The sequence below is a fragment of the Pantherophis guttatus genome, chromosome 1, assembly GCF_059756535.1.
Source record: "Pantherophis guttatus breed Tessera chromosome 1, ASM5975653v1, whole genome shotgun sequence".
NCBI lineage: Eukaryota > Metazoa > Chordata > Lepidosauria > Squamata > Colubridae > Pantherophis > Pantherophis guttatus.
In genome coordinates this window covers 194251027-194262399 of record NC_142063.1, presented here as the reverse complement: position 1 = coordinate 194262399, position 11373 = coordinate 194251027, and the positions used below count along the sequence as shown (strand labels likewise).

At 39.7% G+C, this 11373-nt stretch overlaps 1 long non-coding RNA gene across 1 annotated transcript in view; it reads right to left on the bottom strand.

Moving 5' to 3' along the window:
- Positions 1 to 2433: 2433 nt before the first annotated feature.
- LOC132711085 (uncharacterized) overlaps positions 2434 to 11373 on the bottom strand; it is an 85292-nt gene continuing 76352 nt past the window's right edge. The window contains exons 3-5 of the long non-coding RNA XR_009621874.2: positions 3729 to 3874; positions 3476 to 3574; positions 2434 to 3165 (exon numbers count right to left, since the gene is read on the bottom strand). This is a non-coding gene — a long non-coding RNA (uncharacterized LOC132711085). The remainder of the gene's footprint in view (positions 3166 to 3475; positions 3575 to 3728; positions 3875 to 11373) is intronic.

Here is an 11373-nt window from a genome sequence, read left to right as displayed (position 1 = left end):
TGTTGTTGTTGTTAGTTGTGAAATCATGTCCGACCGATTGTGACCCCATGGACAATGTTCCTCCAGGCCTTCCTGTCCTCTACCATCCCCCAGAGACCATTTAAGCTCACACCGACTGCTTCAGTGACTCCATCCAGCCACCTCGTTATCTGTTGTCCCATTCTACTTTTGCCCTCAATCTTTCCCAGCATTAGGCTCTTCTCCAGTGAGTCCTTCCTTCTCATTAGGTGGCCAAAGTATTGCAGTTTCATCTTCAGGATGTGGCCTTCTAAAGAGCAGTCAGGGTTGATCTCTAGGACTCCTCTAGGAATGCTAAATTAGGTTAGGCTAAAAAATGACAACTTGTGGAGCAACTTCCTGTGTCATTCACGCCCAAAGCCAATACTAAAAAAAAAATCTGATTGTCCGTTGTATTGGGTTTCTAGAGTGTACAATATTGTATTTGTCAACTATATGTTAACATTGCTCCTGGCAGGAGTTTGTAAATCCCTAGCCAAAACTGGAATTACAAGATGGGAAAATCCTCAGTTTGATTCCAGGTTTACAGAATAAAATTGCTTGATTAAATAAAGGATGTGTTATTGTTTCAAACTGAATGTCATGATTTTAAAACGGTCGATAAATAATGCCTTTCTTGAAAAAGAGTGCTTTAAAAAAATAAGAAAGAAAAAAGAAAAGGGAAGTAAGCAGTTAGGTCATTTTAAAAACACATTGGTGGTGATCTACAGTTTTAGCAAGTAAGTAGCAACAGATATTACAGCAGTTTGCAGCACCAAACCAGTCTTAACTGATTAAAATAAAATAAAAAACACCTGAACAGGTTCAGGATCACTAGGAAATCCAAGGACTTTGGGTTACCTTGGGATGAAGCAATAAACAAATAAAAAAATAAAGGATAAAACCAATTTTTATATAGTTGCCAAGAAAGCATGATGGTGCCCATATAATTACTAAAATCTGACTGGATTTCAACCAGGGGTGGGTTCTACTTACTTTTACTACCGGTTTGCAATGGGGCCACTTGCGCTAGGCGCAGAAGCTTCCTGATGACATCGGGGTCAATGGGTGGAGCCTCCCACCGGTTTTACTACTGGTTCTATAGAACCAGTCCGAACCAGGGGGAACCCATCACTGATTTCAACTCAAGGGAGATCTTAGCTTCTCTTTGTTTGCTTACCTTTTTCAAAATTTTAAGCATTCTTTTAAGATGGCTTTACCATTATGGCAATGTAATAGCAATCTGAGGTTCTGGTCAGATTGGGTTATCTTGTTCCTGAAGGCATCTGAGAAACAGTGCCAGATGATGCCTTTTAGGCTTCTAATCTGCCCTAATGTGGATCTTTCTTTCACTAAGTCAGGGTAACATTTTATTCTGACTGTTGCAAGTGTTCAAAAACCTCAGGGAACAACTCTCCAAGTTATCTTTCTTACTTCTCAACAAACCTGGAAGAGTTTCAGAACCAAAGAAAGATTCAGCCTGGAAATAAGGAGAAATTTTCTGACAGTGAGAGCAATCAACCAATGGAACAGAAGTTGCCTTCAGAAGTTGTGGGAGCTTCATCACTGGAAGCTTTCAAGAAAAGACTGCCATCTGTCAGAAATGGTATAGGGTCTTCTCCTTAGGCAGGGGAGGTTGGACTAGATGACCTACAAGGTCCCTTCCAACTTGTTAATCTGTTAAACCTGTCACACTCCCTGTTTCCAAAGTACAGGCAGCTTTGAATGTCTTTGATAAACTCAGTACTGAATCTGAGATGTCTTTCTTGCTGAGCAGTCTGCCCCATTCATTGCGGAATCTTAGCTGGCTTCCAGAGTCTTAAAATTGGAAGCAAAATATTTATTACATGGAGCAAACCCAGATCTTCCAATGCAATGGACTTCAGCTTACAGGCTGGCTAAATATGGGAAGGGGAACTCATCCACAGCAGAAACAGATTTAGAAAGAAAGTTAGAAGTTGTTACTGCTTCTATTGTTATTCTATTGTTATTACTGTTAGAAGCAGTAGGCTTTATTTCACTTGGACATAGACATTTCTGAGATTCCAGCTTGCGAAGCCCCCAATCATAATAAGGTGAAAAAAAATAAAATAAAAGCACAAGCACCTATCATAAAATCATTTGAACACTTTAAAAATAAGAGATTTTTTTTAGTTTGGTCTAAAGGCTAAATGGTTTTCTATCCCTATCCCTTGCCACCTCTGATTGACTCTACCTGGATATTATGATTATTTGCCCTATTAGCCTTTAATTCATACAATATAGGTATATGGTTGGGCGCAACTCCCTAGTAACATGAGAAATAAACCTTGGACATGATCAAAAACGACTTTAAGCTTCTTCAAAGTAAGCATGAACTTGGTTGAAGCTTCTCAATGAACTGAAACAAAGTAGATAGGGCTTTTGGTAATTCTAGAAAATAGACATTACAAACAATTGAAAGCCACTGAGTTGTGGAAATACAATTCAGTCTTTATTATTTTCCTAATTTAAATTCAAAGTCCTCTTTTCCTATTTCTCTCTTGAGTGACAGACATATTGCCTTTTACTTCTCATGCACAGTTGTTAATACTAGTTGTACATTTGCATTCACTATATTCCACTTTTGAAAATCTCTGGCCTGTAATAAACTCCAGGCAAACTTTTCCTGTTATCATTTACATATTTCTATAGTCTGCAGAGCAGAGGTCCATGGACAGCATGCAGATCTCCAATCCCCATGTAAAATCTCACTGTCAAAATTCAAATTCAATGGAAGGAAGGAAAGAAGAGAACATCAGCCTTGGGGATAAAAAGTTTAAGAGTATCCTCAGACCAAAAGGGGATATGTTGGTTCAGTGGCTAAGACGCTGAGCTTGTCGATCGAAAGGTCAGCAGTTCACCGGTTTGAATCCCTAGTGCTGCGTAACAGGATGAGCTCTCGTTATTTGTCCCAGTTTCTGCCAACTTAGTAGTTTGAAAGCACGTAAAAAATGCAAGTAGAAAAATAGGGACCACCTTTGGTGGGAAGGTAACAACATTCCATCCGCCTTTGGCATTTAGTCATGCTGGCCACATGACCATGGAGACGTCTTCGGACAGCGCTGGCTCTTCGGCTTTGAAACGGAGATGAGCACCACCCCCTAGAGTTGGGAATGACATATGTGCGAGGGGAATCTTTGCCTTTACCTATACAGACCAAAAAAAAAAAGCCTGATTGGCTCTAGAATCACTTCTCAAATCAACCCATTTGTGGAGGGGCAGAAAGAATGATTAACAATTAGGTTTACTGAGGGATATGAGATATGAATATTGCACAGATGCCAAGACATCAACCTAGTAGTGAAAAAACTAAGACTTTGCCTGAATGGGTGGAATCTCATTCAAGAATTATGAATTTAGGCTATTCAGCATTTGAGCATTCTACCTAACCCCTCAGAACAAGTCTTATAACACTGGCTTCCCTGCAGGCATTTATGTGTTCAGGATAGATGCTTACCAAACAGAAGCTGACTGGACTGCATACATGTAGGCTTTCTTCTGCAGACATTCATACTGAGCTTGCAAATGCTTCCAAAAAGCCAACATTATTTCATAACTAAGGAGAAGGAAGAATAGAGACTTAGGTAGAGAGCTTGTCAGTTTGATAATGCCTAAACAAGGCTCATAGATTAGCTAAGTGAGAAAATGCTTTAATTTGCATAATCTTTGTAGCAATTCTATTATATTTGATGGAAATCTTGCTTGCTTACAAAGTAGGGAAGAAGAGGCAAACACAAATTTCCACCCTTATGTAGTTGCTAGTAGTGGTCTCGATTTCTCTTGGCTGCTATCAAAAGAGCTTCTGAGAAGCAATCCTGTTTTGTCAGGATACATGTAGAAGCAAATTAAACATGACCTAAGAACAGAAAGCAAAATGAGATAACAACAAAAGCAGACTCAAGCAAAGAGTAGAAATAATGGAACACCTTGACCTAGAACATTCCTATTCATGTTGGCTATTGAAAAAGTTGCTGTTGTCATGCTTTTTCTCCTTCTCCATCTGAAGTGGCTCCCTGTGAATTACTGTATGTCTTTAATCTGGAAGTCAAGGACAAGACTTTGTTCTTATAAGCCACTGTGGGAATCTCTTCCTCCTCCTCGGAAAAAAGCTAAATTCTGGAACAAATAAATAAAATACTCTATATTGAAATCATGAACAGTTCAAACAGAGCCTTAGTAGTACAGTGGTCTAAAGTACCCTGTTATTAAGGCCAGCTGCCTGCAATTACTGCAGGTTCGAATCTCGCCAGGCTCAAGGTTGACTCAGCCTTCCATCCTTTCTAAGGTAGGTAAATTGAGGACCCAGTTGTGGGGGCAATAAGCTGACTTTGTATAAATATACAAAAGGATGAAGGCTATTGCTTAGCACATTGTAAGCCGCCCTGAGTCTCCGGAGAAGGGCGGCATATAAATCAAATATTAAAAAAAAATGTGGAAAGTAAGTTTTGTCTGCTTTTTTTTTTCTTTTGCTATTCCATTTGAGTGTTAGTTCTGCAGAAGAAATGGAGATTTCAGAAGGACCCTTCTAAGTATAGAAAGTAATCTTCAGAGAATATAACCAAGAGCCAGATAGCCGTATGTTTGAATCATTGGCTTCACATGTGCCCAATCAGGACTGGCCAGGTTTCTAGTGCAGCCTTAACCCTCAAGAGCTGCCACTAATCTGCCACCAATTAAAGATAAAAATAAATATTAAGTTTCATGATTTTACAATTACAAACATGTATGGGATAAACTAGATTGATAATAATGTTGGGAGCAGTTTCTGAAAATGCCTGTTTCTCTACACACACATACACTTTCCTCCCCACCCACCTCACGTGCAACTTGTAACACATTCCACAAGTCTTCCTTGCCAATCTCAATCCAAGAAATACGTTTGCTGGAAATAAAAGGTGATTTGTGCTGCCAGACCTTACCATTTGGCACCAAATTTCAGCAACATGATCTTAATCATCCCCAGGGATTGCCAAAAGGGGAGAAGAAATCCATGCAGCCTTGCTAGTTATGGATTGTTATACCTCTGGTACAGGGAGGAAATCTACTTACCTTCCTTACCAGTTCAGAAGCGCATGCTCCCCGTGCGTGCACACCTTCAGCGCATGTGCAAAACCTTCTGCACATGCACAGAAGGTAAAAGAACATTAATTCCTGGTTAAAACCAGGAAGTAATGACACCCAGGCGGCAATCGCTACCGGATTGCAGAACCGCAGGGAAAAATTGCTACCAGATCAGGTGATCCGGTCTGATCCGGGAGCATTTCACCCCTGCCCTGGTATAACAGGAACCAAAACTACTGTATTAAGACAGAGAAGGAGAAAGTTGTTTAAAAAAAACAAAAACAAAGGTACTGCAGAGTCAAGGAGTCAGCTTTTGGTTAGGACCTGCTCCCTATATTCACTATGCCTGAATTCCTTACTATTTAAAACCAACCCAGTGTGAAGCATGTATTATATGAGAGAAGACAACCGGCCTTTGCAGTAGAACCTGAAATTGGCCAAGGGAGGGAAAACATGCCTTTCTGGTTTGAAACAAAAGCAGGCTGTACAATAAGCATGCAAAAAATCCCATCCCACAAGTCGGCTTGCACTGGAAACCTCCCCGGTCAATAGGAAGAGATGAATGGAGGTACCCGCTGAATAACCTCACTTTGCAACTTTTATGTGAAGGGTTGATAAATGAAGGCAGGGAGAGGTACAAGAAAGTGATTAAAACCAGCCTGCAGAAAAGGAAATCATAACCTCCCTAGGCTTTAAACATTTTTCCCCCCTGTGCTTGAGTTGGTTGGATTTTTAACCCCTTCTCATCTATGCACATTCATGCTGACTGCACACAGGTATGTGTGTTTTACAGCAACCAACCAAACCATTCAACAACCTCAGTGCCTCTTATCTTTTAGGTGTGGGTTTGCAGACATTGTACTGGTATAATGGGTGGCCAAAGTGCATATATGTGGCTGTCCTGCTCCCTTGCATTTCACCAAGAGGTATATGCCATTTCCAAGAGAAAGGATGAAGAAGTCAACTTTTTCTGCTCAACATTTTATTTAGTGGTTCTTCAGGAAATGATTTGCCTTTTAAAAAGTTTCTTGATTTTTTAAAAGAATATATAGTCTACACTAAGGGTGTCAAACTCAAGGCCCAGGGGCTGGATTCGGCCCATGGGTACTTAGATCTGGCCCACAGGGCCGCACTGGAATCAGCGAAGGACTGGCCCGCAGTGCTTCTGCCAGTGAAAACAGGCTCCCAAGCTCCATTTTTGGCTGCCACAGCCTCCTACAACCCTCAGCCAGTGAAAACGGAGCTCGCGGCCCTCCTGAGCTCTGTTTTTTACTGGTAGAGCATTGCAGGAGGGCGTGGCAGCTGAAAACGGAGCTCAGGAGCCCATTTTCGCTGGCAGAATGCTTGGGCCACCACAGGCGCCCCCAACAGGAATGACTGAGCTGGTCACGCCCACTCTGGCCATGCCCACCTCCCAAGGTGAAACACAACCCTGATATGGCCCCAATGAAATCAAGTTTGACACCCCTGGTCTACACTCTACAGGCTTGGGATTTTAGAACTATACTCCTTACTTTTCTTACATAGCATTTAGGGATCTAAATTATCCAGCATCAGTTGTGGGTTTCAAAAATTTTTACTACCAGTTCTGTGGGTGAGGCTTGGTGGGCATGGCAGGGGAAGGATACTGTAAAATCTCCATTCCCACCCCACTCCAGGGGAAGGATACTGTAAAATCTCCATTCCCTCCCCAATCCAGGGGAAGGTTACTGCAAAATCCCCATTTCCTCCCAATCAGCTGGGACTTGGGAGGCAGAGAATAGATGGGGGCAGGGCCAGTCAGAATTTTTACTACCGGTTCTCCAAACTACTCAAAATTTCTGTTACTGGTTCTCCAGAACTGGTCAGAACCTGCTGAAACCCACCTCTGTCCAGCATGGTACCTGAAACTAGCAATCTCCTAGTTGCATTGGTGGAAGTAAGCAGATGCAGCACCACTCAATGGAAATTAAACAGGGTTGGAGTTGGTTCATACATGGATGAGAGATCATCAAGGAATATCTGGATGGTAGGCTACACTGGGTTGTTACAGTAGGGAAAAAACACCTCAGGAAATGGCAGTGGCAACCTAACCAAGATGTTCATGAAGTGACCAGAATTTGGCCTAGACATGAAAAGAAAGCAAAGCTGAAAGATTTTCTAATTTTTTTCTTAACAGCAATATATTTTAATATTTATATGGATTTTTCCCAACTGCATTCTTTGCCTTTACCAACAGAATGCCAGACAATTTCCAAATGTTGAAATTGTCATGCTGATATATTTGAAGATCATTGGAATGGAAAACACTACTACTGATAATGCTTTTCCTGTTCATTCTTCTTACTGAGAATAGCTGCATGACTGCTTTGATTCAGAGTGGGAAATAGAATCAAATGGATTAGATTAGAATGGATGCTACTGTATGAAAGACCTAAACATCAGCCATTTTCCAGAAGCAACATCTGAAATTAATCTCCAACCTCTATTAACAAGTATCCAAAAGAAAAGAGAGGGGTAAATGGTAACTCTGACATTTCCTATAGATGCAGGGAATCCATGCATGCAATCCAAACAACTCGATCCCAAATTTCTGTATACCGAATAACAACTGCAAATTCTTATAAGTCTAGAAAAGTTGCAAGGCAGTTTGGGCATTGGAACAAGCCTTTTAATAATTATTCACTGATTAGGTGAATGATTAGGATTAGAATTATTGTGTTAGGCTGTGGTTTGCTAAACTAATAACTGTTGAACAGGCCATAATTGGTAGATCTCTACCACCTGTTATTCCATAAACTATGATTTATAAATAAAAATGGCTGGGTTTACCCAACACACTACGTCAAAATCAAACAAACCACATGAGGGTTCATTGCACTGTTGAATTAACTACTGAATCTTTGCTCTGGATTTTGGAAATTTACATGGTGCATGTATTTATCCATTTATTTATTTATTTTAAATATAATCCTCTGAAATGGAAGGGAAAGAACTAGACCACATTTATCTTAAACTTGACTAGTTACTCAACAATCTAGTGGTTGAGTAACTAGCTGAATCTGGAAAATGCAAGACTTAAATGGTAAAATACTATCAAACATTGTTAAATTGAATAAACATGCCTAGAGTTGCATCATCAAGTTCAACTTTAAGTATTACATCAGGCATTAGACTGACGGTTTTAAAATCAGTTCCATCAGTCTTTTCAAAGGATGCCGATTATTCTTTTGCTGCTTGAAGTAGATATATAGCTAGATAGTTTTTAAACCATACAGGCCCAAGCAGATGCAATTTCAGACTGCTTAATCTGAAATAGTATCATTAAATTCTGCGAGGCTATTTCTGATTAGAAAATGCAGAAAGAAATTGCTACACTAAATCAGCCATTTCTGAAAGGGAAGCTAGCTAAACAAGAAGTGATCCATTTAACAATATGCAGCACTTACTTTAAATCAAGTAGTATTTAATTATTATGGGTGTACAGGTCTGTCTCAACCAATCCATATCGCTAATGGCAACTTCTATGCAAGCCTTGTGCTCAAGTCAGTATTATTGAGTGAAGTGGTGCAGCTACTTCATTTTTGCTATGTAGAACTGGAATTTTTGTGATTCTCAGATTCTCAGGTTGTGTGATTCAATAAAAAAAAAGCCCCACTGCAGAATTCTGCAGAGTATTACTGATTAGGGATGGGATTTCAGAATTTATGCATAACAAACCTTCTAGTGAAGAACTGCACATAAGACTTGGTTTGCCATGCTCAGTATACGAGGTATAGTATCATATAGACAGTATCATATCATATAGTATCGTATACACCATCTACGTTCCAACCTATGCCTAGTTCATAAGATTATTTACCAAAAGGTCCTACCTGTAAATGAGTACTTTAATTTCAATTAATAAAACAAGGGCTATCAATAGATTCAAACTCAATGTAATTTGCTCTAACCTTGATTGTAGGAAATATGACTTCTGCAATAGAGTAGTAAATGTCTGGAATACCTGATCCTGTTGTTAGTCTCTCTAATCCCCATACCTTTTACCTTAAACTGTCTACCGTGGACCTTTCATGTTTCTTAAGAGGTCCCTAAGGGGGCGTGCATAAGCACACCAGTGTGCCTACCATCCCTGTCCTACTGACCCCATTTATATGTAATCATTCTATGTATTTATGGCTATGTTTTGTCTATTTATATCCTTTTATTTGTACCAATTTTTTTCATGTGTCCATGTCTATGTCTATACTGTTACTTGTTTCCTTGTACTTGTTGACAAATAAATATAGATAGATAAATGAGTGGCATATAAATCTAATAAATAAACAAATAATAAAAACTAATTAATTAACTCTAAATATACCTTGTGATTAGTCTCCAAGCATAAACATAATATTTGGCCCATTCTGCCCTTATTGTTTTATTGTATTTATTGTATTATCTATTATTGTATAATTGCCAAATTGTGCAATAATAACTCCATTTGAGTAAGCCTGCTTATATATATATATATATATATATATATATATATATATATATATATATATATATATATATATATGTTTTCTCAGGTTTTCGCGGGTGTTTGTATGTAGGTCTTTGGTTATTCGGGTCTTCTCCCACGTAAAATTGGAAGTGTCTTGGCGACGTTTCGACGAAGTCTCATTCGTCATCTTCAGGCTGGTGTTCTCGGCTTCGTGCTTCCAGGAGCAAATATGACTTCTGCAATAGAAGTCATATTCGTGCTTCTCCTGGAAGCACGAAGCCGAGAACACCAGCCTGAAGATGACGAATGAGACTTCGTCGAAACGTCGCCAAGACACTTCCAATTTTACGTGGGAGAAGACCCGAATAACCAAAGACATATATATATATATATATATATATATATACAGTATGTATGTGTGTGTGTGTGTATGTATGTATGTATATATACATACATACATACATACATACATACATACATGAACTTTAGCTTATGTCAAACGTTTTGCAGTAACCTTAATCAAAGCCTGACTTGAACTGGACTTAAACTGGTTTTCAGGGGGCATGTTTATGTTGTATGCATGTGCACGGGACTTTTCAAGAGCATATGTGACAATGAATGTGCACATGCCCTTGGCATAACATTGCTGAGCTAAGCATGCTCAATTGTATGTTAATGTGCCAATGAATAATGTATCCAGTGACTGTATAAATGGATGCTGTTAAGATGAGAGTCTTGCACTTTGCCACTGAACCTTGGTAACTCCGCACTCTCCCTTGAGGGTCAAGCAAGAGAATCTGCTGCAGCCAAATCTCTCTGTCACCTTATTGGGCAATGGACAAAATCTGCAATAACATTTGACCAATTATAATTTGGGGGAGGCACTGAGGAACTTGTACTATGGCCTGCAGGGGTTGTGTGTGGCTCTTTACTATGATTATGAAATGATCTCATAAATTCATTTCAAAGGGCATCCTCAAACAAGGGTGTTATTGTTGGTGTAATTTAAAATAATTGGTTTGATTGGTGATCTCTAAAACAAACTGGATCCTATTTGAAAGCTGACAATTATAGGTGGGTCGTGCCAGTGAATTGGGGACGTGTAAATGAAGACACACCCATACAAATATACATATATGTAGTGTATTCAGCTAAAGTCAATCTACCAAAGAACGGAGAAAGTCTCTTAATTGAAGGTTAAGGACTGTCATCTACCATGATGGTCTGGTATGGATTTGTGGATAGATATTTTTCAACTTCCTAGACTAGAACTGATAGTGACTAGCCCAAGGTCACCCAGCTGGTTTCCATGCCTCAGGGAGGATTAGAACTTGGGTCTCCCATTCCTAATTCTTCCCTTTAATCATTACACCACACTGGAACATTCTCTTTCTCCTTCTCCCAGATTTAAGGAGCCAAGACAGAAGCAAGATTTCCCATAGGAATGATCTTTTATCCTTCCTTTCTTCCTAAACCTGAAGAGAAGATTCATCCTGCTTCTCAGCTCAAGATGAAAAACAACTGTTTGTTTGATAGCTCTACATATCCGTTCATCCCGCCAAGGTACTTCTGAGCATGCCCGGTTGAAATGATTTAACACGCGGCTGATGACTATCAGCAGAAGAACTTCATGGAGAATGGTAGTCTGTCACAGCTAATGGGCTGTTGTTGCACAGGGACTCTGTACGTGCATTACCAGTGGATGGAGAAGGTGCAGAGAGGCCTTGGCAGACATTAGGAATGGAGTGTTGCTGATGATGAAAAGGCACTTTGCTCGTGAGGGAATGGTGGGAGAGAAAGGCCTTATCTGTCTTTTTGATTAGAAATGC